Raw genomic sequence first — 25,589 nt, 5'->3', positions numbered from 1 at the left:
GCATAGAAGAGTAAAGAATTACCGGTGTTCGAGGTAAGTGACTTGTCTAACCTTTTACGGGGGAAATTTCCCATAGCACTGGTATTGATATGAAAATTTTGATGTGTTGAAAGTCATGTAAACGAGGTAACGAGTGTGTACACGGGCTAAATGTGGAAGATTATGTCTTTAAATTGTGTGGATCATTGTTGCATATTAACTAAATTATTTTATCCTGTTATATTCATCATCATTAATACATTTTCGTATTTTAAATTTGCCTGACCTGTTCCTACTAAGTGTTTTTACCTGTTTAGTTGAAATTCTATTTCTTTTGTTCTGTGCATTATTTGAAGGCTGGATTTCTTAATTTAAATATTATTAAAATGAAGTATTTTACATTTAAAAATTTGATATTAAGGCAAATTGTTTAATTTGTGAAATATTATTTTTGCTGAGTTTTTCATTCCTAAATATTTTGTGTGATTTTGTACTCATTGTGATCGAGCCGTGAGATCCTTATTATAGAAAATATTCTTGTTGTTGATTTATTTTAGTAAGTTGAATTATTTGGGCACTTGAGGTGCAAATTGTGATATATTGTGATATTGATACGCATGCAGTGGTATAAGGCCTGGGTGTTGAAACACATGCGATGAGATAAGGGTGGCTTGATACGCGTGGCTAGTAGAGGAACTACTAGAAGTCATGTAGTGTGATAAGGGTGGCTAAAACGCGGGATGCTATTTCGAAAAAAAATATTTTCTTTAAAATTAAATGTGAAGGCTCCCGCAGTGATATAAGGAAATGAGATATTATGAATTTATTTATGATTTGGGACTACGAGACGGTACCTCGGGAGTGCCATTGTTGATATTTCTTTATGGTTGTATTGCCTTTGGTTATTTTGGTATTTTCCTTAAAGTTGTAAATTTCTATTTTCTTTCCGCGAGGTGTTATTTGCCCTTATCCCGTGTAGTTAAATTGTGACATACTACTTACTAGATTCATCTCCATTGTCATTATCATTATTATATTATTAAACTTTACACCCTATCTTTTATTATTCCAGTAGGGCGTGACCTGACCTCATGTACTCATATTCTACTTATTATTCCAGTACCGCTGTGGTGTACTCATATTATGCTTCTGCACATCTTTTTGTGTAAATCCAGGTACTTCCTATTAGACCAGGCATCAGTGAATTAGCCGTACGCGGAGACTTCGAGGTATATCTGCCAGCGTCCCCAGACTCCAGAGTCCCCTTCTATATTATTATGTTGTCCTCCTTATTTTTCTTAGACTCTGATATATAGAAACATTGGGGACAAATTCTTAGAAGCCTGTGACTTATTCCTACCAGATTTTGGGAGTTGTAATTGTTAAATTTGCAGTTCTTATTTATTCAACTATTAAGGATTAAATTTCAGTTTATATTCAATTATTCCGCATTGATAGGCTTACCTAGTCTTAGAAACTAGGTACCATCACGACATCCTACGGAGGAAATTTGGGATCGTGACAGAGGTGCTCGCTTTGAAAAAGCATTATGTGATTCAGGTGCTTCAATAAATCTAATGCCTTTTTCAATTTTTAGGAAATTAGAACTTGGTGAAATGAAGGACATTGTTGTGTCTCTACAATTGGCTGATCAAAGTACTAAAAAACTGAAAGTAATACTTGAAAATGTCCTCGTTAGAGTTGATAAATTTATATTCCCAGTATATTTTATAGTACTTGAAATGGAAGAAAATACCGAGGTACCATTGCGAGTTGATGAGGAAAGAGTGATTTTTGATATGCAGAAAATAATGAAATATCCTGAGGATGAGTCATCGTCATCATCTTGTTTTCAAATAGATTTGTTGAATGGCCTTGCAGATGAATATAATGATGATCAGTTAATTATTGATTCATTGGAAAGATGTTTGGAAAAGTCAGGTACCACAAGTGATGATGACACCATAATGAGAAAAGAAGCTGAAATGCTGGAAAAAGATTCAGAAAATGAGAAAGTCTTACTAGAAGAAGTTCAACAAAAAAATTGAACTCAAAACTCTTCCTTCTCATTTGAAATATATTTTTCTTGAACCTGAATTGTTTCCAGTAATCATTTCATCTTCTTTGACCGCAGAACAGGAAATAAAACTAATTGGAGTTTTAAGAGAACACAAAAGAGCCTTAGGGTGGACTATAACTGACATCGAAGGAATCAGTCCAGCTATTTGCACGCATAGGATCCTTATGGAGGATAATTACAAGCCAATAGTCCAACCCTAAAGGAGATTGAACCCAGCAATGCAAGAAGTCGTCAAGAAAGAAGTAGAGAAACTTCTAGCAGCAAGTATCATCTATCCGATATCTGATAGCCCTTGGGTAAGTTTGGTGCAGGTAGTACCAAAGAAAGGAGGTATGACAGTAATAAGAAATGAAGATAACGAACTCATGCCTACCAAAACATTCACAGGATGGAGAGTCTGTATTGATTACATACGACTTAATGATGCCACAAGGAAAGATCATTTTCCTTTACCTTTTATTGACCAAATGCTTGAAAGAGTTGCATGCCATGGTTTTTACTCTTTTTTTGACGGATACTCTGGATATAATCAGATACTAATTGCTCCAGAAGATCAGGAGAAAACCACATTCATATGCCCCCAAGGTACGTATGCTTACCGAAGAATGCCATTTGGACTATGTAATGCTCCTGCTACATTTCAGCATTGCATGTCGGCAATTTTCTCAGACATGACTGAAAAGTTTCTTGAAATTTTTGTGGATGATTTTACACTTTTTGGTAAGACATTTGAAGATTGTCTCTATCATTTAACTTTGGTGCTTAAAAGATGTGAAGAGACAAATTTGGTTCTTAATTGGAAAAAATGTCACTTCATGGTAACAGAGAAAATTATTTTTGGACATAATATTGCTGCTAAAGGAATAGAAGTTGATAAGGCTAAAATTGATCTTATAGCAGGATTAACCCCTCCTACCACTATTAAAGTCATTAGAAGATTCTTAGGGCATGCAGATTTTTATAGAAGGTTTATAAAAGATTTTTCAAAAATTTCAAAACCTCTGACTAATCTACTGATGAAAAGATGTGAAGTTTGAATTTTTAGATAATTGCAGGAAAGCATTTGAGATTCTCAAGGAACATTTAACTAATGTTCCAATTGTTGTTTCTCCTGATTGGAGCGAACCATTTGAAATAATGTGTGATGCAAGTGATATAGCAGTTGGAGCGATATTGGGACAAAAGAGAGACAAGATTTTCAGGCCTATTTACTATGCCAGTAGAACCCTCAATGAAGCTCAAAAGAATTATGCCACAACTGAGAAGGAGCTACTTGCAGTAGTATTTGTATTTGTCAAATTTCATTCCTATTTGATAGGAATGAATGTTACAGTATTCACTGGTCATGCTGCTTTAAAGTACCTCTTAGCAAAGAAAGATGCTAGACCCAGATTGCTAAGATGGATACTTCTTTTGCAAGAATTTGATCTTGAAATAAAAGATAGGAGAGGTTCATAAAATCAGGTAGCTGACCATTTATCATGTTTGGAAAATCCTCCAACGGAGACAAGAGATATCAAGGAGGAATTTCCTGATGAGCATGTTTAAACAATAACAAGAATTACAAATCAACCACCTTGGGTTGCTGACATTGCCAACTACTTGGTTGGAGGGTGGATCCCAAAAGATTTGTCTTACGAACAACGGAAAAAACTCAAAAAAGAAATAAGATATTATTTTTGGGAAGATCCTTACTTGTTTAAATTTTGTGCAGATGGCATGATTAGGAGATGTGTACCAGAAACAGAGATGAACACTATCCTAAGTCACTGTCATGATGGAGCTGTAAGATGATACTATGGAGGAAGACGAGCAGCCGCAAAAGTGCTTGAAGCTGGTTTTTTCTGGCCCACTTTATTTAGAAATGCATGAAATTATGTCGCCACTTGCGACAAATGCTAGAGAAGCGGTAACATTTCAAAAAAGGAATTCAAAGTGCTGCAATTATGCTTACTGCTACGTGTTACTAGAAATCCTGCCTATAGGAATAAATGTCATTGATTTCAATTCATTTCAGCATATTCATTAGAAATCATGCCTATAGGATTTTGATCATCTCATTTGCTATTATCTCGTACTGTTCACTAGAAACCATGCCTATAGGAGTTTAATCATCTCATTCATTACTGCATCACACTGTTCACCTAGAAAACATGTCTATAGGGTTGAGTGTAATGATAAAATTAGCTCCAAGTTCTAAACATTAGAGATCCTGTCTATAGGACAACACTGTTTCATCTTAATAAGAGTCAATGATGCACCTCCCAATATGGTTTATTATGCACTTCTGGGATCTCCCCAATGGTCCTTTCATTATTCCTTACTGCACGAGTCACCTAGACACAACAGGCTTAATAACCGGAAATCTACAATTTCATTAATCAGCATGCAAATCGTATAATCCTATCAATGAGCAACGCTTGGCCTTCGAAACTATAACACCCCGAAAAATTTCAAAGTACTTAAGCGCTATTTAAAAAGTTGATGTGCGCTAATTATATTATTTTATGTGTAGACAAGGACTATTATATGAATGATATCAATTGATCATTATAATATATGTATGATGTGTATTAAGAATGGTTTATGGTCTAAGAAAAGCCCCAAGGCTAAGTCAAATTGAAAATTTTATGATGGGATAAAGTTTCAAGTGAGTTCGCACAAGATCTAACTTCAAACGCATGATGCTAACAAACTAAAACTACTTAGTAGATTCTCTACCTATAAAATTAAATCCCTTTGAGTCTAGTTTCCAACGCTTCAAACCGTTTGTCATTTGGACACTCCTATAAGAAGTTATGACCAAATTACCAAAGGCTGGAAAAATGAGATTCTGCGACAATTCTGCGATCGCGAAAGTGCTTCTGCGACCGCAAACTGGTCGCAGAATGGACCAGAACAGCTAAGTTCTGGGCACTGATTTTTGCGACCTGCATACCCATTCTGCGGTCCATTATGCGACCGCAGACCTGCTTTCGGAGGGTTAGTTTTTCTATTTTTATAACCCGACCCCATTTTGATAAATAGGCTTTGGGATTTATTTTGAGGCAATTATCTGAGGTTTTTTAGAGAGAAGTGAGAGTGTTCTAGAGAGAGGAAGTAGATGAAGTGTTTTGTTCATCAAGATCTTGTCCAAACTTTGAAATCCAACAAGGAAATCTCACAAGTTCTTCATCTAAGAGGTAAAGTTCCATACCCTAGTTTTCAATTTCGAATTTGGGTAGAAGATGGTTGATTAGGAGTATGATTCGTGGTTATGAGAGTATTATTTATACATTTATTTACCAATAAGATTTGTGGAAAGATTGTTGGGCTAGAATAAGTAAAGATTGGGTTGAGGAGTGAAGGAAATCTTGTAGAAGAACCTTGTAGCCAAATTTGCACGCCTAGTGTTTGATAAAATGCTCAAATGAGCTAAGATCATGAATATCTTTCTAATTATGGTTTAATTTTGTTATGTATCAAAATAGATTGGGATTGCTAGAATTTTTGGAACGTTTTAGTAATTTAAGAAAAGCTCAAAGCGAGGTATGTTGGCTAAACTTCCTTCTTAGAATTGAATTCAATGATGTTCCCATAAGTTTCAAGTATGGATGTCTCAAGTTCCTTATTCTATGTTTCGGGTTGTTCCCAATAAATTTGAATGTCCCAAATAAGCAAAGTGTCGAGAATTATGTATTCAAAACATATTCTGAATGTTCCTATCACATTATGTTATCTTTTGGGAATGTGTTCAAGAATGATATGTGTGTTAAAATGCTATGTCTTTGAGTGGTGTTTCAAAGGAAGGTTATAATGTCAAATTGTGTGAGAAAACTCAATATGCTTAAGACTCTTAATTGCTCATATGTGTACCTAAAGTATTGATTGGAAATGTCTTATTGTTGATAATCTATAAAGATGGTTGGAAGTGAAATAAGTGAATTGGGGATATAAAGTGTGGCCAACGTGCCAAGAGTGAAAGTTATACTTGTGGCCAATGTTGCCCATGAAATGAGATGATGTGAGAAAGATTATGAAATGAGCTTTTATTCAACTATTCAAAAATTGACTTTGAAAATAGAATTGCCTAAAAGCTTATGAACCCAAGTGATGCCCATATGTGGCTGTTTTAGCTAATGCTATGTTTAGTGAGCATTTTCAATGTATTTTGCATTCTTAAATATTCGTGAGTGGAAATTGTGTATTGTCATTTTAGGGAAAAAGTAATTCAAGAAGAAATCCATTGTGTTTAAAGTCTTCATTACTAAAGAACCTAAAGTTATGATTTCTGGGATATTATATATGTTGATATTTAGGATGATGATCCATGAAAGGAAAGATATAAAAGTGTGGAATATGAAATACGTCCATTGTGCCATGAAAGAAGAATCATATGTATGGCCAAGAGAGACAATGAAATAATAATGTTGTAAGTGGTTGAAAGTACGAATTACGTGATATAGGATGTGAAAGGTTATGAGATGTACGTATTTGTACTTTTGTTTCCAATGTGTTATAAGCCCCTGCGTTCTTGCGAGTAAAGACTATGATGTTCCTAAATGTTCTAAATGCTCTTAATGTTCTATGATCACCCAAGGCAAGTACAAGTAAGTGATAGTATGAACATGAAATGTGATCGTTGCCTAAATGAGAATTTCGAAGTGTTGTATGTCCCAATGGTTTCAACTATAGTTGTATGCTTCTGAAATAATATATGTAAATGACTTTGATTGTTAAGTCCCCAAGAGTCATGAACCTAGATAATGACCTCAAGAGGTCAAGGGAGTGAATGATGAGATGGAAGGGAGATGTAGTTTGTTAAATGACAATGAACCTTAAGAAAAGGAATTGGGCCCATGTGCCATTGAAATCGACATATTTATTTAACATGCATGCGCTAATGTAATGAGTTATATTTCTCCATGATGAGCATGAACATGAAGTATTCCAATGATATGAGTAATTACGACGTTAAATGTAATGACAAACTATGTTGCTTTGAGTTTATATATGGTATTGTGATTGGATTACACCTCCACCCGCATATATTGGGGTGAGGCGGTAGGACCGCTTTGTGTAGGGATTATGGTATTGTGAAATACACCTCCACCCGCATATATTCGGATGAGGCGGTAGGGCTGCTTTGTGTATGGATTTTGGTATTGTGGAAAACACCTCCACCCGCATATATTGGGGTAAGGCGGCATGACCGCTTTGTGTAGGGATTGTGGTATTGTGATACACCTCCACCTACGTATATTGGGGTGTGCGGTAGGACTACTTTGTGTAGGGATTGTGGTATTGTGGAATACACCTCCACCCACATATATTGGGGGTGAGGCAGCATGACCGCTTTGTGTTGGGATTGTGGTATTGTGATACACCTCCATCCGCATATATTGGGGTGAGGCAGCAGGGCCGCTTTGTGTTCGGATTGTGGTATTGTGATACACCTCTATCTGCATATATTGGGGTGAGGCGGCAGGGCTGCTTTGTGTTGGGATTGTGGTATGGTGATACACCTCCACCCGCATATATTGGGGTGAGGCGGAAGGGTCGCTTTGTGTAGAGGTTGTGGTATCGTAATACACCTCCACCCACATATGTTGGGGGGTGAGGCGGCATGGCTGCTTTGTGTGAGGGTGGTTATAAAGGATCCCCAACTTAATATCGATAAATTTGAATGGAAGCTCTTAATAAATTTGCTTGACGTTAACGGCTATGTAAGCCCATTTATTGTTACCATAATTCATCATATTCATTTTGTATTTCCTAGCCCTTGATTAGGTGTATTTGTATTGTGTAAGTGAACGCTGTGAATGGTCTATGAGACGCATAGGTGTATACTATGATATGTGAACACTAAGGACGATCTACGAAATGTATGTGTGTGAATTAAAGGAGGAAGGTGCCACTTTCGTTGGCATTGTTTGTACATGTTGTTACAATTACATTATATTATATATTCCAAGTATAGTTCATATGGCGCAGTTGATCCTAAAAGAAGGTTAGAATGATGCAAGTATAATAAGACTTGAAATGTGATTTTATTGGATGTTTCGTAGTTTCTTGATGTACTTTATTTGCCACTTATTTGAGTTACCATATTTTCATATGTTGTTTTGACTGACTTACATACGAGTACTATTCCACATGTACTCACGTCCCTTTTGCCGGGGGCGCTGCATCTTTTAATGATGCAGGTATACTTTTACAGGATGATATGGATCTTTGATAGGGATCTTCTTCACTACTCAGCTTATGGTGAGCCCGCTACAGTTCTAGTGGGTGTTTGGGTCTAGTTTGCTTTATGTATATAGGTATCCATTGTCCTAGAAGCTCCATGTACACTGTGGGTCATGTAATTAAATATTTGAGTTTTGTCATTTAAACTGTGGCGACTCTCCTCTTTTAATACCTCCTTAAAAGAGTTGTCACATGTCGAAGCCCGATTTCGCGAGAAAAAAGGGGCGCGACATATACAATTCCAGAAAATAAACATTTTCTTTTCAAGTATAACAGAAAAACTCAAATCCTTTGCCGAAAATCACTGAAAATATGAGTAAGTCTGAAATTTGTGATTTTTCTCAACAAAAAAAAAAACTTTAACAATAGATAAGAAATTCCATTATCAGATGGCATGAGGAAAAATACTTCTCTATGCCTACATATCAAGTATGAATGTCTAATGCAATGCAATATAATGATGAACTTATGTACTTCCACTCTCAGAGTACTCAATCTCACTGTCTCGCATTTCCACTCATCACGCTCAGTATTCAGAACACTGAGTCACTCGGCATTTTACAGGGCAGATCCAACCCAAATATAAATATATAATAACTGACATTCAGTCACTCAGTACTGTATAGGGCTAATCCAGCCCAGGGAAGATCTATCCCTCAATATAAATAATTAGGCAAGATCCATACCCAGGGAAAATCCATCCCAAAAATATAAATGATTCGGCAAGATCCAAGCCCAGGGAAAATCCATCCAAAAAATATAAATGATTCGCGCTAGATCCATGCTCCATCCCAAAAATATAAATGATTCGGGCAAGATCCATGCCAAGGGAAGATCCATCCCTCAATATAAAATCAATCGCACTCACTGTGTGGGGTGCAGACTCCGGAGGGGCTCCTTCAGCCCAAGCGCTATAATAAGCCAGATCCAGGCATAAATAAAAAAAACACGTTGCGGCGTGCAGCCCAATCCCATAAATATCACTCACAATCCGGCCCTCGGACTCACTTAGTCAATAATCTCTCCAGTCTCTCGGTCTCAAAATGTCATAAAAATTGGCCCAACATGATGATATGATGTATCAATGAATGACAACAGAGACTAAGATATGATATGCAAATGATAGATGTGACTGAGTACAAAATTGTAAATTTAAACAAGTAATTCAATAGCAATAAGACCTCTATGGATCCCAAAAATATTGGCACGTAGCCTAAACATGATCTTTAACATGAGTCTCAGATCAATTCCTCTAACATGTGGAGGATATGTGGATAATGACATAATTATTTGATTATGCAACTCCACAGAATCAATTAAGTCATAATTTCTATGGTGCACGCCCACATGCCTGTCACCTAACCTATGCGTCACCTCCAAACAAATCATATAACACGTATTTTCAAGGTTTATAACCTCAGCTCCAAGTTTAGAAATGTTACTTACCTCGAACAAGCCGAATCCAATGCCGAGCAAGATAATCAATAATCCGGAAATTCTATTCCGCGCATATCAACCTCCAAACGCCTTCCTATCTCCTCAATTCAAGCCAAACGATTCGTTTCTATTCAAACAATGTGCAAATTAAGCACAATTTACTCCAATGCTTATAATTTAACAATTTACAAAAAATTTCAACTCCGCTCGAAAAATTGACAGTGGGGCCCACGTCTCAGAACTCGACGAAACTCACAAAATCCAAACTCATTTAATTACGAGTCCAACCTTACTAATTTTACTCAAATCAGACTCCGAATCGATGTTCAAAACTCAAAAATTCATTTTATGGAATTATAGAAAATTCTCCGATTTCTCTTGAAAAAATCAATAATCTAGCGCTGAAAAGGAAGATTAATTCATGAAATATAATCACAAGGGAGTCAAGAACACTTACCCCAAGTTTTGTGGTGAAATTCCTCTCCAAGGTCGCCCAAATCGAGCTCCAAAATTAGAAAAATGGGTAAAATGTTGAACCCTCGAACATAAGGCATTCTGCCCAGCGTTTCTGCATTTGCGGACAGTAGGTCGCATCTGCGACCATCGCTTCTGTGGAAAAAGTTGCGCTACTGTGCACACCACTGAAGGCCCGCCCTTTCGCTTCTGCAACCAAAAGCACTGCATCTGCGGTCGCGCTTCTGCGCAGATGGCTCTGCATTTGCGGCTCCTGCTCAGCAGTGCCCAGTCCGCTTCTGCGATGGACTGCTCACTTCAGCAGAGTCGCTTCTGTGACCAAGCTTCCGCAGAAGCGGTTGCATCAGTAAATCCCAAATTCCAGCAGCTTCAACAAGGTTCCAATCAATCTGAACCCCGTCCGAAACTCACCAGAGCCACTTGGTGTTGATACCCAATTTTGCCCTCATATTTTTTTAATAGTATATATACTTTCAAAATATCATTTTGCATCATTACTTAATTTACAAGAGTTATACAAGTATTTTCTATAATTTTTACAATTTTTAAAGCTTTAGAATTGATTTTCTTGCATTTTAATTACTTGAATATGCATTAATTACCCCTTAAATTATTTTGTGATGACTTAATCATCCAAATTTATCATTTACACCCACATATATGTTTTACAACATTTTTACTTCATTGCATATGATTACATTTGCATTTTTACCTATTTACATAATTTTTGCAAGAATAACCTACATTCTATACATAATTATATTTATTATATTATTTATGTTAGAATAACATTTTATATTTTTATAATGTTAAGCTATTATTTTTCAGTATTTTACTGCATAAATAGTATTTTTTATATTTTATTAATCACTTTTATAAATTATTATTTCATAAATTTCGTATATTTAATTTTTATAGCCCAATGAAGGGCTAATTTTCGGACCAAACAGACCCAAATCCCTGGCCCAATCCCTTTAGCCCAAACCAAACGACCCTTTTAATCCAACCCGGTCACGACTCGTTGAACCAACCCCCTGAACCGACCCGCCCCGCTCGAGTTTTAATCTTGGTCGTTGATCTCTCAAGATCAAAGGCCCACAACTACCCTACCATTTTTAATAACCCAACCCCAAACCCTAATCCCCATTCTCCAATAGACCGCCGCCCCTGTTTCCCTCGTCTCTCCTCCTCCCTCCTTCAGAAACCCTAGCCGCCTTCACCAACCTTCTCCGAATACGATTAATTCATGGATTCTTGCCATGATTCACTTACCTTTTATGGATTATCTCGTTGTTCTTTACAAGATTATGGTATTACATAGTACTTGCCCCATTTTTGGCAAGCGATAAATCTTCCGAATCAAGAGAAATCAGACTCACTCCTCATAATTCAAACAATTTTTCGTCTATATACACTCGTGGCAAGATTATATGGGTCTTATTTACCAAGATTCTTCGGCAATCTGAGATTCTGGGCAGAACTAGGGTTCGCCTGATTTTTCTCCTTATTTGGTTCTAAATCGATTTTGCATGCTTTTCTTTCCTTATTTGTGTTTGATTGATTATATTTCCTTTTTTGTTTGTTCAATTTCCATTACTATATAAACCCATCCCCTAACTCCCCCAGGAGATGGAGAAAAATTGCAAAAGAAAACTACTACTGCTCTCTTATTCTTTTTTGTCCTATACTATTCTGAGGCTCAATCTTTTGGCTGGCTGAAAGCCAAGGCCACCGTAATTCAATTCTTGAACCTTTCTCACTGTGAGCATTGCCCGGGGTTCGTTTGAAACCCTTCAGAACTCTGACGCACTGAGATTCTTGGGTTCTACTGCTCGTTTTGCTATTGACATTGAAGTGTTGCTGAAATTACTCCCCTTGTTTACTTGTTCGTCTGTAACTGGTAATGTAGCTACGACTCTTGCAATTTCATTTTTTGTTTCTTCTCGTTTAAATTCTTGGTTTGCATATCTATGTCTATGAGAATTTTTATGAACCAATATGCCATTATATGCTTTGAAACTCTTCTTGAGGCTCTATACCTTCTAGTAGCCTAACTTGCATATTTGTTGCCTTGATCCTGCCTTCTTAAGCCTACTTGCTAATGTATGTGCTCGAATGCTCATTATTGTTGCCTATTTTGAGTGTGGTTTCTTGCCTTGTTCTGTACTCTTGTTATGAGTCAAGTCATGCCCAGAACCTGTTCTAAGTCTTGAGTCATTCATGTGTGACTTGATACTTTTCTAAGAATTAACTCCTGATCATGTTATTAGCCCAGGCATGCTTTCCCTGCTACTTGTGAACTAATGCTCGTTCCCTACCTTGTACTGTACCTTTGTGATGAATCCATGAATATGTTTCAGACCTTGTTAAGTCATTCATGTCCAACCTGCTAAGTTTTGATATTGTACTGATTAGCTAGGGCCTGCTTTCATGTCATTTAAGCTCTAATGTATGCAATCCTATTTGAGACCTTAGAGAAAACCTCATGTCTAGCCTCTTCCCTCATATGTGATTAAGCCTAGTGCAGGCTAGTCCTGTTAACCTATATTTGACATATCCTTGCCCATTGTGAGGTAAAACTTCGTGTATGATTGATAATGTTAAAGTCTCCATGCCCAGTTGACTGGATTATTACAGACTATGTTCATTAGCCTGTTTTTGATCATATTTGCACTAGACCCTCATGCTAGAAATCTTACTTGTTTCCGTCTGTGATTCTGCAAGATTCCTCTGTCAAGATTATGTTTAAGTTAACCTTAAATCATATTATATCCTGAAACTCTATTTGGGGTTGTCTGTTGGTTTGTGATGTTCCATCCTGTCTTCTGAACTTCTAGCATCTTATGTGTATAACTCTGTGTGATCTCATCTACCTGCTCTGGTTTAAACTACTGTTAGTTGCAGTCCTAAGAATTAAGTGTGTGGACCTCGAGTGGTTTGATTAATTTATGAACAACTTGTTACTTATGTGGTTAAGTCTGGCATTGCTGGGTAAGTTGATTCCCCCTTTCAGACTTGGTATGGGTTTGGGTTCGAGTCATGTAGATGATACACTCTAATGTCCTGGGGTGTACCTATACTTGGGTTTACTATTTTTTGTGTGAAGAATGTGATCACTGAAGACTTTGAGGTTGTTGGGTTATTCCTCTTTGGGCTTGCTCTGAGTATTGGGCCTGTACTCATTCAGCTTATAATATTCGAACATGTACTCTTCATTTTAGGACTGTAATGATTTGTAAATAAATAATTGGGGAGTTAGTGGAACTGGGGAATGGGTGTACTTTATTATTACATAAGGTGTAGAGAACATGCTTATAGGGTCTACGTGCTTTATTTGCTACCTTGTATAACTTGCTCTACTTCTGCACGCTACTAGAAATCATGTCTATAAGAATCGCACACACCTCACCTAATTTGTCTAATACTCCCACACTATCTCAAACCTGTTAGTAATTGCTATACTTGATTTCCATATTATTACTATGCGTTTAGAAAGCATGCCTATAGGATGTATAACACATGCTTTGTCAACCAAGAAACCATGCCTATAGGATTTCAAATAATCAATTGGTCTATTGCTTCTATTACTTTTAGGGTACTGCCCATCTAGATATCATGACTATAGGACCCTAATCTTTTAATCTACTACTTATGTTGTTTTCATTACACAGCCCTGCCTAGATGACATGCCTATAGGAGTAAAGTGTTGTAAAATCAATTTCAGTTATCAACTACTAGAAATCCTGCATATAGGATGTCATCACCTGCCTAAGAAGTATGTCTATAAAATCAGCACTGGTAATTCGGAATTCTGAGATCGTTTCATTGTCTTATTGCGCAAACAATTAGAAATCATGTATATAGTACTTGCAACGCCTTTAGTCTGCAAGTTCGTTAGTTTAAATTTGCGATGCTACTTATCCAATGCTGGAAATCAGAATCACATAGAAACTATGCCTATAGGACTCAATAACTCTAATGCGTTTGAAATTGTCTACTACCTAATTGCCCGCGTGCTTTAATTGTACTCATGTGTAGTCCTACATGTTTTTGAATGTGCGCTAGTTTTATCATTTTGAGCATCCTAAGTGAAGTCTAGAACCACCCAAATAGAGGTCCAAAGCCTCCTGGAACATAGGTATGGGATGGGTAGTGCACACATAGGGTACGACTTAGAATTGAATTAGAACGCCTTTAGGTAAACAACTTTAACATAGTAATCGGGTAGCAGGAGATGATAGTCTGTGCCTGCTGAATAATATGAGCAACCCCTATCTCAAAGGAGTTGCGAAGTATTATTTATGTTGCACGGGGTGATCCTTTAAGCTGAAAAACTTAGGACCCCCCTTCTTTTCTTTATGTATTTGTTATTTACACTTAGTCATTTAACATAGATCAATGTAATTGTATCTTTGCAATCATTAAGATTTGTGCTGATTCTCACGTGTTCTAATAAGACTCTTCGACTTCTAAATTTCCCTTTATTTATTTGATCACCTAGCCTAATTACCTAATCCACATAATTTAAAGTTCAGTCGGGACCCACAATTTTGGACCTCGAAGAGTGCCTAACACCTTCTCTTTGAGGTAATTTGAGCCCTTACCCGATCTTTGATGACATAGACTAGTCAAACAGAGTTATTTGCAAATAGGTTCCCTAACGCACCTCAAAATCGTTTGGTGGCGATTCTTCTCTTTTAATACCCATTTAAGAGAGTTTTCACACGTCGAAACCCGCTTTCCCGAGAAAACGGTGCGCGACAGCATGGCGACTCTGCTGGGGATATACTTAAGCTTTTACCATAATGAACTTGACTTATGTGGATTACTTTCTTTGTCTTAAACTGCTATTACATGCACATCCCTTCCCTTATTCTCCTTTATTTTCTATGACATGTATGATCTCTCTCCATCTCCTTCATCTTGTCTAAGACTGCTATATTATGATTCTCCCATCCCTATTTCCCTACCTGCTTCATTATGTTCTCGCACATTTTTATGTCTAAGACTGGCTTCTCTCTTTTGTCTTTCTTTTCTTTTCTCCTCATGTTCATTTTACTATTTTATTTACTGCTTTTACGTACTTTTATCATGCAAATACTTGGCAACGTGTTATTATTTTTGCATAAAGCATGCTCTGCATCATACTCCACTCGTGCCAATTATCAACATAGTGGCACTTATGAGTGTTTGCGCTTTCCTGAAATCACCCTTTTAAATCGGAAAGGCTTATTTGCGGTAGACTAGTCGATCAGTGGTGCAGTCGACGATCCCATGCCTTTTGTCACGACCCAATTTTCCCTCTGTTGGGTATCGTGATGGCACCGAGTCTTAGGGACTAGGTAAGCCTAACAATAATTAAAACAACAACATTATTTAAATAGAATCTCTTAAAAATTTCCAAAACCGGTGGTACAAGTCATAAGCTTTACAGAGTGTTTGCTAGAAAACTTCTAAATACAATTGTCCAGAAGTAAGGATAAACAGTGCAAAACAAAAACTGGAAGGTGACTCCGAAGCCTGCGAATGCAGCAACAGGTTTACCTTGAGTCTCCACAGCAACAGTCCACACAGCTAGCTAACGAACAAGTACCTGGATCTGCAAAAAAAATGTGCAGAAGAGTAGCATGAGCACACCACAGCGGTGCCCAGTAAGTATCAAGACTAACCTCGGTGGAGTAGTGACGAGGAACAGTCAAGACACCCACTGGTCTAATAAACTGAACAGATATAAGCACATGAATAACAGAAGTATGATGCATACATAAAGACTATGCAATATGGCTCACAATACAGTAATGGCATTAAAGCAAGAAAACAACAAGTATCAGCGAAATATCATGGAAATGACGCAGACAAAGTAAATGGAACACAACCTAAATCCGGAATCACAAATACAACAAGGACAAGTAATAACTCAGTAATTACAAAAGCTTTTACATCAGGTTTTAGTCAACAACTCCACGAGGTACCAAACCTCGGACAATTCACAACTCACGGGTCTCAATACCTGAACCCTAACACTTGGCATCCTATGCCCTCATAACACCTCATGACCACACTGACGACTCACGTGCCAATAGAGCCATTCTCACATAGAAGACAAGTAAACAAGGGTGAGCATCTATGCTCAACAATATCAAGAACACTTATTATCTGATAAGAGTGCTTAACTACGTGTATGCTTGTGCAAGTATCCTACCATAGTCCATATCAGCCAATAAGCATATGGAAAAAGAACGGACAGCATGTAGAATATTTTCTCATAGCTTTCACACGATAAAGCTCACATAGGTATGTATACCACTTCACAAATATCAACAACAAGAATGCCCCCAGGCCACAAATCAATCCCTGACATAGCCCACCTTGTCTCGCCACGTGTGCAATAACAACATAAATGCTCGCCTTGTCTTGCCACACGTGCATAATAATGTTCCCACCTTGTCTCGCGACATGTGCAACCCACACATATATATATCCCACATTGTCACACTGCATGTGCAAATATCAATAGTAATAATAGCACGGCAGAAACTGCGTGCAACCCCATAACAACAACCGCATGGCAGAAACCTCGTACATCACAATAATAACAACCACACGGCAGAAACCTCGTGCATCACCACAATAAACATAACAACAACAATGGCAATAATACAAAGTACGACAAGTAAATCAACTCAAGAACTTTTACATCACAGGAAAATGTGGGACCAAATCCCAAGGAACAACCACAGTAAAGAATGATAGGCGTAAAGAGAATAACTCAACAAAGGGAAACTAAGGTGTATCAACGATCCCATAATATACATTTCAACAACAGGGAAACTAACACGAGTCAAATAATTCCAAATAAAACAAGTCGACTAAGATATAGGATATCTAAAACTTCTTTTAAGGTTGAGGAATTTCTAAGGATTTTCAGCAATTTAATTAAGGATAAGCAGCGGAAAGATAATCATAACCTCAATTTCATACTGAACAAATTATAAGATGATACAATAATAATTTCAAATAGGGATAAGCAGTTATGAAAATATAGCATGACAATAGGGGAGGTAAAATCTTCAGTTAAGTCAAATAAGAGTCAAATAGGCAATAAGAGCGAATCCTGAAAGCAATAAATTTTAATTAAAGCATGTAGAGGCGAAACTATTAATTAGGAACTTAATCATATCAAGAACAACTTCATACTCAGTGAATATAAGGACCTATGGATCCTAAAAGTCCAACTTTCCACAAATAAGTCTGTGCACGCACTCGTCACCTCGTGCACACGGGCTACAATCAACATAGAAGACTCAAATCCTAAGGGGGAAATCCCCCTCACAAGGTTAGGCAAGATACTTACCTCGAACCAAGCTCAAACAGTCCATAAGAATGCCTTTTCCTCAATTATCCGACTCTGAATGGTCCAAATCTAACCAAACACAATTGCATATCATGAATACAATGATAATAGACTCATTTAATTAATGAAATCAATATTTTAACAAAAATTCTGAAATTTGCCCTAAAAAGTCGACCCGGGCCCACGTCTCATAATAGGGTAAAAATTACAAAATATGAACACCCATTCACTCACGAGTCCAACCATATAAGAAATACTCAAATCCGATCGCAAATTCCCTTTCAAAACTCGAAATCTTTATTGAAGAAGTTCTTCCAATTTTTCCCAATTTCAACCCCAAAAATCCGAAACTAAATGGAGAAAAAACTATAGATTAATGCAATACAACCAAAAACGAGTTAGGAATCATTACCCCAAAGCTTCCTCTGAAAATCCCTTGAAAAATTGCCAAATTCTGAGCTCTCAAGTCCAAAAACGAAGAATGAAACCAAACCCTCGAATTTCTCTTTTCTTCCCAGGCGTGACCGCACCTGCGCATAATTAGCCAGATCTGCGCGACCGTAGGTGCGCACGTCCAAACCGCACCTGCGCTTTCCTCTCGCTTCTGTGCGCCAAAATCCGCTTCTGCGGAGCCGCTGATGCGCACAATTTCTCCGCCCCTGCAGAGACTGTCAAGTCCAGCACTTCTCGCACATGCGCCTCAATCTTCGCATCTGCGGGCATCACAGATGAGGAATTTTCCTCGCACCTGCGACCCCTGGCACTCCTCCACTTTTCCGCTTCTGCGCTTGCCTCTCCGTACGTGCGCTCTCGCACCTGCGGTCTCTTCACCGCTGGTGCAAAAATACCAGAAGCCTGAAGACATAGCAGTAACACAAATCAAACTTTTAGTCTGTTAAGCACCCGAAACTCACCCGAGGCCCCCGAGACCTCAACCAAACATACCAACCTATCCTAAAACACCATACGAACTTAGTTGAGCCCTCAAATCACATCAACTAACGTTGAAACTACGCATCGCATCATGAATCAAACTTATAAATTTCAAATTTTTCAACTTCTAAAACTCATGCCGAAACCTATCAAATCAACCCGGAATGATGTCAAATTTTGCAGGCAAGTCCCAAATAACATAACGGAGTTGTTCCAACTCTCGGAATCGCATTCCGACCCTGATATCAAAAAGTCCACTTCCGGTCCAAATCTCCAAAAATTCGACTTTCGCCATTTCAAGCCTAAATCAGCTACAGACCTCGGATTTACAGTCCGGACACGCTCCTAAGTCCAAAATCACCCAGCGGAGCTAATGGAATGGACGGCACTCCATTCCGGAGTCGTCTTCACATAGTTCTGACTACGGTCAAAATCCTAAGACTTAAGCTTCCGTTTTAGGGACTAAGTGTCCCAAATCACATTGAAACAACCGGTAACCGAATTCAACCACGCACGCAAGTCAATACACATAATATGAAGCTACTCAGGGCCTTATGCTGCCGAACGAGACTTAAATTCTCAAAACGACCGGCCGGGTCGTTACATCCTTCCCCTCTTAAACAAACGTTCATCCTCAAACGTGCTAAGAATCGCCTCGAAGTCTTAAAATCACTTAAAGTACATACCTAACACACACCCGTGGGTGACCCGACGTCACCCCAAATCCGCATAAGCCTGACGACACCATCTCAACTGTAATTTATCCTTTCTGCCAACACCAATAAGCTTTAGAGTCAAAAAAATTCTCACCTTTCATTTATCTTCAAAAGACCCGATTCTAAATCCATAACCGGTATCAGTCTCAACCAGCTATAACAACTCATGCCTACAACCACAAGGTACGACCACACAACAAGACACACTACATATAGGCCCATATCCGTTAGCAACCTGTTTCAAACCTCCACAACGCTGACAATGATGCAAGAAACACGAAGACCTCATAACTATACACCCGAATCAATAAGTCACCACTAACACCACCGGGCACACACCCCGCAAGCCAAAACTCAAGAAGCACATAACGAAATTGACTAAATATGTAAAGAGAAACACATAAGATAAATATCAAACAAGCCCGACAGGAACAACTTCCTAACAATACCCTACTACGAATCAATTCAAAAGGAAAAATCAAAGTACATGAACAAATCATGAGGATCTCATCCTGGTATCACCCTCCACCGCGGCACACAGCCCGACTCAAACATATCAAATCACATGGAGTTGCGAGGGTCTCATCCTCAACTCTGAATCAAAAGTCAAATACACATTATACCAATGAAAATCTTCCACTAACTCAATTCTGCCAAAAAAACAATCTCAACACCTGCTAAACTCTCACCCCGGTAGAGTATCAAATCACAAATTATAACCAATTTACTCAGGAATCACATCAAACCTGCCATAATGGACAACATGAATTCACTTCTAGTCTCATAAATAATGAATAGAAATAAACGATAGACACGGGATACCACTCATAGAGTCTCCCAACAGGGGTAAACACCTAAACATAATACTAAGTCATAAACTCACCCATAGGTGGGACAACAAGTAGGGGAACTCGCCCCGATAAGCAGGACCGAATAAAAATACGAATGGTGCCTCTCTATAACAAATCAAAAGCATATTTGTATGACATCATCTGGCGCAGTGGCCTCTAGCCTACTATGCGAAACACATCAACGGGTCGGGCCTTCCCCTCTTGGGCGCCCTCTACTCGCCTGAATACTCCGCTGTGACACGCATGTCCGGAGTCTAGGACAATCTCTCACCCTGTGCAGGTATCTTCACACTCGAAGCAACCTCTCTACTGATGTGGCTATGGGAACTATGCGGTACGGGTACTCTGAAACCCATAAGCAACTGAAACACTGTGCGAAGCCTGAAGTGCAAACTGAACTGGCTGACCCACAAAACTTCTACCATGTCGTACCCTGCCTCCAAAATAAGGACCAGTAGATCTCTCCGGTCTACGAGGCCTCCTCTCCCTGTCCTCTCTCTCCTGATCTCACATGTACTCTCTCTCGTGGCCTCGCCTATCTTCTCTCTCTTGGTCCCGCATGCCCTCTACTCGGCGGGCGATCCCTACCACCTGCTGAAATGAAACATCTGACTCTAACTCACGAGCCATGCTGAACCGAATATCATGTCTGAGTCCCTCAATGAATCTACGGACACGCTCTCTAACTGTGGCGACCAAAGCAGGTGCATGCCTGGCCAAATCACTGAATCTCACGGCATACTCTAACACTGACATAGCGCCCTGGCGCAGCTGCTCAAACTCCGTGCGCCATGCATTTCGAAGGGACTAAGGTACAAACTCTCTGAGGAACATCTCTAAAAACCGAACCCATGTAAGTGAAGCTAACTTGGCCGGGCTACCCAACTCATATACCCGCCACCACTGGTACGCCGCTCCCCTGAGCTGGAACGTAGTAAAAGCAATCCCGCTCGTCTCCACAATACCCATAGTACGGAGAATGCGGTGACACTCCTCTAGAAAACCATGTGCACTCTCTGAAGCCAAACCACTAAATGTATGAGGGTCATATTTCTTGAACCTTGAAAGTCTAAGCTGCTCTTCCTCAGGTGTTGCTACTCTGACCACGGGCTGAACTGGGACTACAGGCTGTGTCGCCATGACACCTGGAACCTGACCAACATGAACTCGCTACTCTTGGGTGTGGGCGGTGGGAGTCTGGGTTCCTCCCCCTATCTGTGAAGTAGCTGGTGCAACCGGAATCAACCCCGCCTGAGCCAATGTACCAAATATGCTCAGGAACTGTGCTAAGGTCTTCGTAAGTCCGAGGGTAATAACAGGCGCCTCCGGTACTTGCTCCCTAACTGGAACTACTGGCGGCTTCTCAGCTGCTGCTCTAGTAGGTGCTCTGGCTGCGACACTTACTCCTCGTCGGCCTCTGCCTTTGCCTCTAGCGATACTTGCTCCAGGAGCAGTGTCGTCTATAACTGTAGCTCATGTCCTCACCATCTGTGAGAGAATGGAATGATAAAAGTTCAAACTCCGAGATCAATAAGCTCGCACGATAGGAATGAAAGAAGTGAGATTGTCCTAAAAGTTTCAAAGCCTCTCGATGATAAGTACAGACGTCTCCGTAGCGATCCGCAAGACTCTACCAAACTCGCTTATGACCCGTAGCACCTATGAACCTAGAGCTTTGATACCAATTTGTCACGACCCAATTTTCCCTCTGTTGGGTATCGTGATGGCACCTAGTCTTAGGGACTAGGTAAGCCTAACAATAATTAAAACAACAACATTATTTAAATAGAATCTCTTAAAAATTCCCAAAACCGGTGGTACAAGTCATAAGCTCTACAGAGTGTTTGCTAGAAAACTTCTAAATACAATTGTCCAGAAGTAAGGATAAACAGTGCAAAACGAAAACTGGAAGGTGACTCTGAAGCCTGCGAACGCAGCAGCAGGTTTACCTTGAGTCTCAACAGCAACAGTCCACATAGCTAGCGAACGAACAAGTACTTGGATCTGCACAAAAACAATGTGCAGAAGAGTAACATGAGCACACCACAGTGGTGCCCAGTAAGTATCAAGACTAACCTCGGTGGAGTAGTGACGAGGAACAGTCAAGACACCCACTGGTCTAATAAACTGAACAGATATAAGCACATGAATAACAGAAGTATGATGTATACATAAAGACTATGCAATATGGCTCACAATACAATAATGGCATTAAAGCAAGAAAACAACAAGTATCAGCGGAATATCATAGAAATGACGCAGACCAAGTAAATGGAACACAACCTAAATCCGGAATCACGAATATAGCAAGGACAAGTAATAACTCAGTAATTACAACCGCTTTTACATCAAGTTTTAGTCAACAACTCCACGAGGTAACGAACCTTGGACAATTCACAACTCATGGGTCTCAATACCTGAACCCTAACACTTGGCATCATATGCCCTCATAACACCTCATGACCACACTGACGACTCGCGTGCCAATAGAGCCATTCTCACATAGAAGACAAGTAAACAAGGGTGAGCATCTATGCTCAACAATATCAAGAACACTTCTTATCTGATAAGAGTGCTTAACTACGTGTATGCTTGTGCAAGTGTCCCACCATAGTCCATATCAGCGAATAAGCATAAGGAAAACGAATGGACAGCACGTAGAATATTTTCTCACAGCTTTCACAAGATAAAGCTCACACAGTTATGTATACCACTTCACAAATATCAACAACAAGAATGCCCCCAGGCCACAAATCATCACAAATCAATCCCTGACACAGCCCACCTTGTCTCGCCACGTGTGCAATAGTAACATAAATGCCCGCCTTGTCTCGCCACACATGCATAATAATGTTCCCACCTTGGCTCGCCACATACGCAACCCACACATATATATATCCCACCTTGTCATGCCGCATATGCAAATATCAATAGTAACAATAGCACGGCAGAAACCGCGTGCAACCCCATAACAACAACCGCACGGCAGAAACCTCGTGCATCACAATAATAACAACCGCATGGCAGAAACCTCGTGCATCACCATAACAAATACAACAACAACAATGGCAATAATACAAAGTATGACATGTAAATCAACTCAAGAACTTTTACAACACATGAAAATGTGGGACCAAATCACAAGGAACAACCACAGTAAAGAATGATAGGCGTAAAGAGAACAACTCAACAAAGGGAAACTAAGGTGTATCAACGATCCCACAATATACATTTCAACAACAGGGAAACTAACACGCGTCAAATAATTCCAAATAACACAAGTCGACTAAGATATAGGATATCTAAAACTTCTTTTAAGGTTGAGGAATTTCTAAGGATTTTCAACAATTTAATTAAGGATAAGCAGCGGAAAGATAATCATAACCTCAATTTCAGACTGGACAAATTATATGATGATACAATAATAATTTCAAATAAGGATAAGCAGTTATGAAAAGATAGCATGACAATAGGGGAGGTAAAATCTTCAGTTAAGTCAAATAAGAGTCAAATAGGCAATAAGAGCGAATCCTGAAAGCAATAAATTTTAATTAAAGCATGTAGAGGCGAAACTAGTAATTAGGAACTTAATCATATCAAGAACAACTTCATACTCAGTGAATATAAGGACCTAAGGATCCTAAAAGGCCAACTTTCCACAAATAAGTCCATACACGCACTCGTCACCTCGTGCACACGGGCTACAATCAACATAGAAGACTCAAATCCTAAGGGGGAAATCCCCCACACAAGGTTAGGCAAGATACTTACCTCGAACCAAGCTCAAACAGTCCGTAAGAATGCCCTTTCCTTATTTATCTGACTCCGAATTGTCAAAATCTAACCAAATACAATTGCATACCATGAATACAATGATAATAGACTCATCTAATTAATGAAATCAATATTTTAACAAAAATTCTGAAATTTGCCCTAAAAAGTCGACCCGGGCCCATGTCTCTGAATCAGGTAAAAATCACAAAATATGAACACCCATTCACTCACGAGTCCAACCATATAAGAAATACTCAAATCCGACCACAAATTCCTTTTCAAAACTCGAAATCTTTATTGAAGAAGTTCTTCCAATTTTTCTCAATTTCAACCCAAAAATCTGAAACTAAATGGAGAAAACAACTATATATTAATGCAATACAACCAAAAATGAGTTAGGAATCATTACCCCAAAGCTTCCTCTGAAAATCCCTTGAAAAATCGCCAAATTCTGAGCTCTCAAGTCCAATAACGAAGAATGAAACCAAACCCTCGAATTTCTCTTTTCTGCCCAAGCGTGACCGCACCTGCGCATAATTAGCCGCATCTGCGCGACCGCAGGTGCGCACATCCAAACCGCACCTGCGCTTTCCTCTCACTTCTGCACGCCAAAATCCGCTTCTGCGGAGCCGCTGATGCACACAATTTCTCCGCACCTGCGGAGACTGTCAAGTCCAGCACTTCTCGCACATACGCCTCAATCTTTGCATCTGCGGGCATCGCATCTGCGGAATTTTGCTCGCACCTGCGACCCCTGGCACTCCTCCACTTTTCCACTTCTGCGCTTGCCTCTCCGCACATGCGCTCTTGCACCTGTGGTCTCTTCACTGCAGGTGCGAAAATACCAGATGCCTGAAGACTTAGCAGTAACACAAATCAAACTTTTAGTCCGTTAAGCACCCGAAACTCACCTGAGGCCCCCGGGATCTCAACCAAACATACCAACCAATCCTAAAACACCATACGAACTTAGTCGAGCCCTCAAATCACATCAACTAATGTTGAAACTACGCATCGCACCATGAATCAAACTTATAAATTTCAAATCTTTCAACTTCTAAAACCCATGTCGAAACCTATCAAATTAACCCAGAATGATGTCAAATTTTGCAGGCTAATCCCAAATAACATAACGGAGTTTTTCCAACTCTCGGAATCGCATTCCGACCCCGATATCAAAAAGTCCACTTCCGGTCCGAATCTCCAAAAATTCAACTTTCGCCATTTCAAGCCTAAATCAGCTACAGACCTCGGATTTACAGTACGGACACGCTCCTAAGTCCAAAATCACCCAACGGTGCTTATGGAATTGACGGAACTCCTTTCCGGAGTCGTCTTCACATAGTTCTGACTATGGACAAAATCCTAAGACTTAAGCTTTCGTTTTAGGGACTAAGTGTCCCAAATCACTCCGAAACAATCGGTAACCTAATTCAACCATGCACGCAAGTCAATACACATAATATGAAGCTTCTCAGGGCCTTATGCCACCGAACGAGACTTAAATTCTCAAAATGACCGGCCGGGTCGTTACACCTTTCCCTCTCAAGTTTTCCACTTGGGAGTACCAGTCTAGACACTTCTAGAAACCCTACTCCAATTTGAAATGTACATGCATCATGCTAAACCTAGTACGGGTTGAAGCGTTGTTAATGTAACAACCCGCTAAGATGAGCCTTGTCCAAAGTCCGACGAGATTTCCACAGTCCCAATGGACACTATCATATTATGTGCATTACTTGGAGAAAATGTGCCAACGTATT

The sequence above is a fragment of the Nicotiana tomentosiformis genome, unplaced genomic scaffold (assembly GCF_000390325.3).
Source record: "Nicotiana tomentosiformis unplaced genomic scaffold, ASM39032v3 Un00159, whole genome shotgun sequence".
Classification (NCBI taxonomy): Eukaryota; Viridiplantae; Streptophyta; class Magnoliopsida; order Solanales; family Solanaceae; genus Nicotiana; species Nicotiana tomentosiformis.
The sequence above is the reverse complement of the archived record's forward strand: the minus strand, read 5'-3'. Positions refer to the sequence as shown.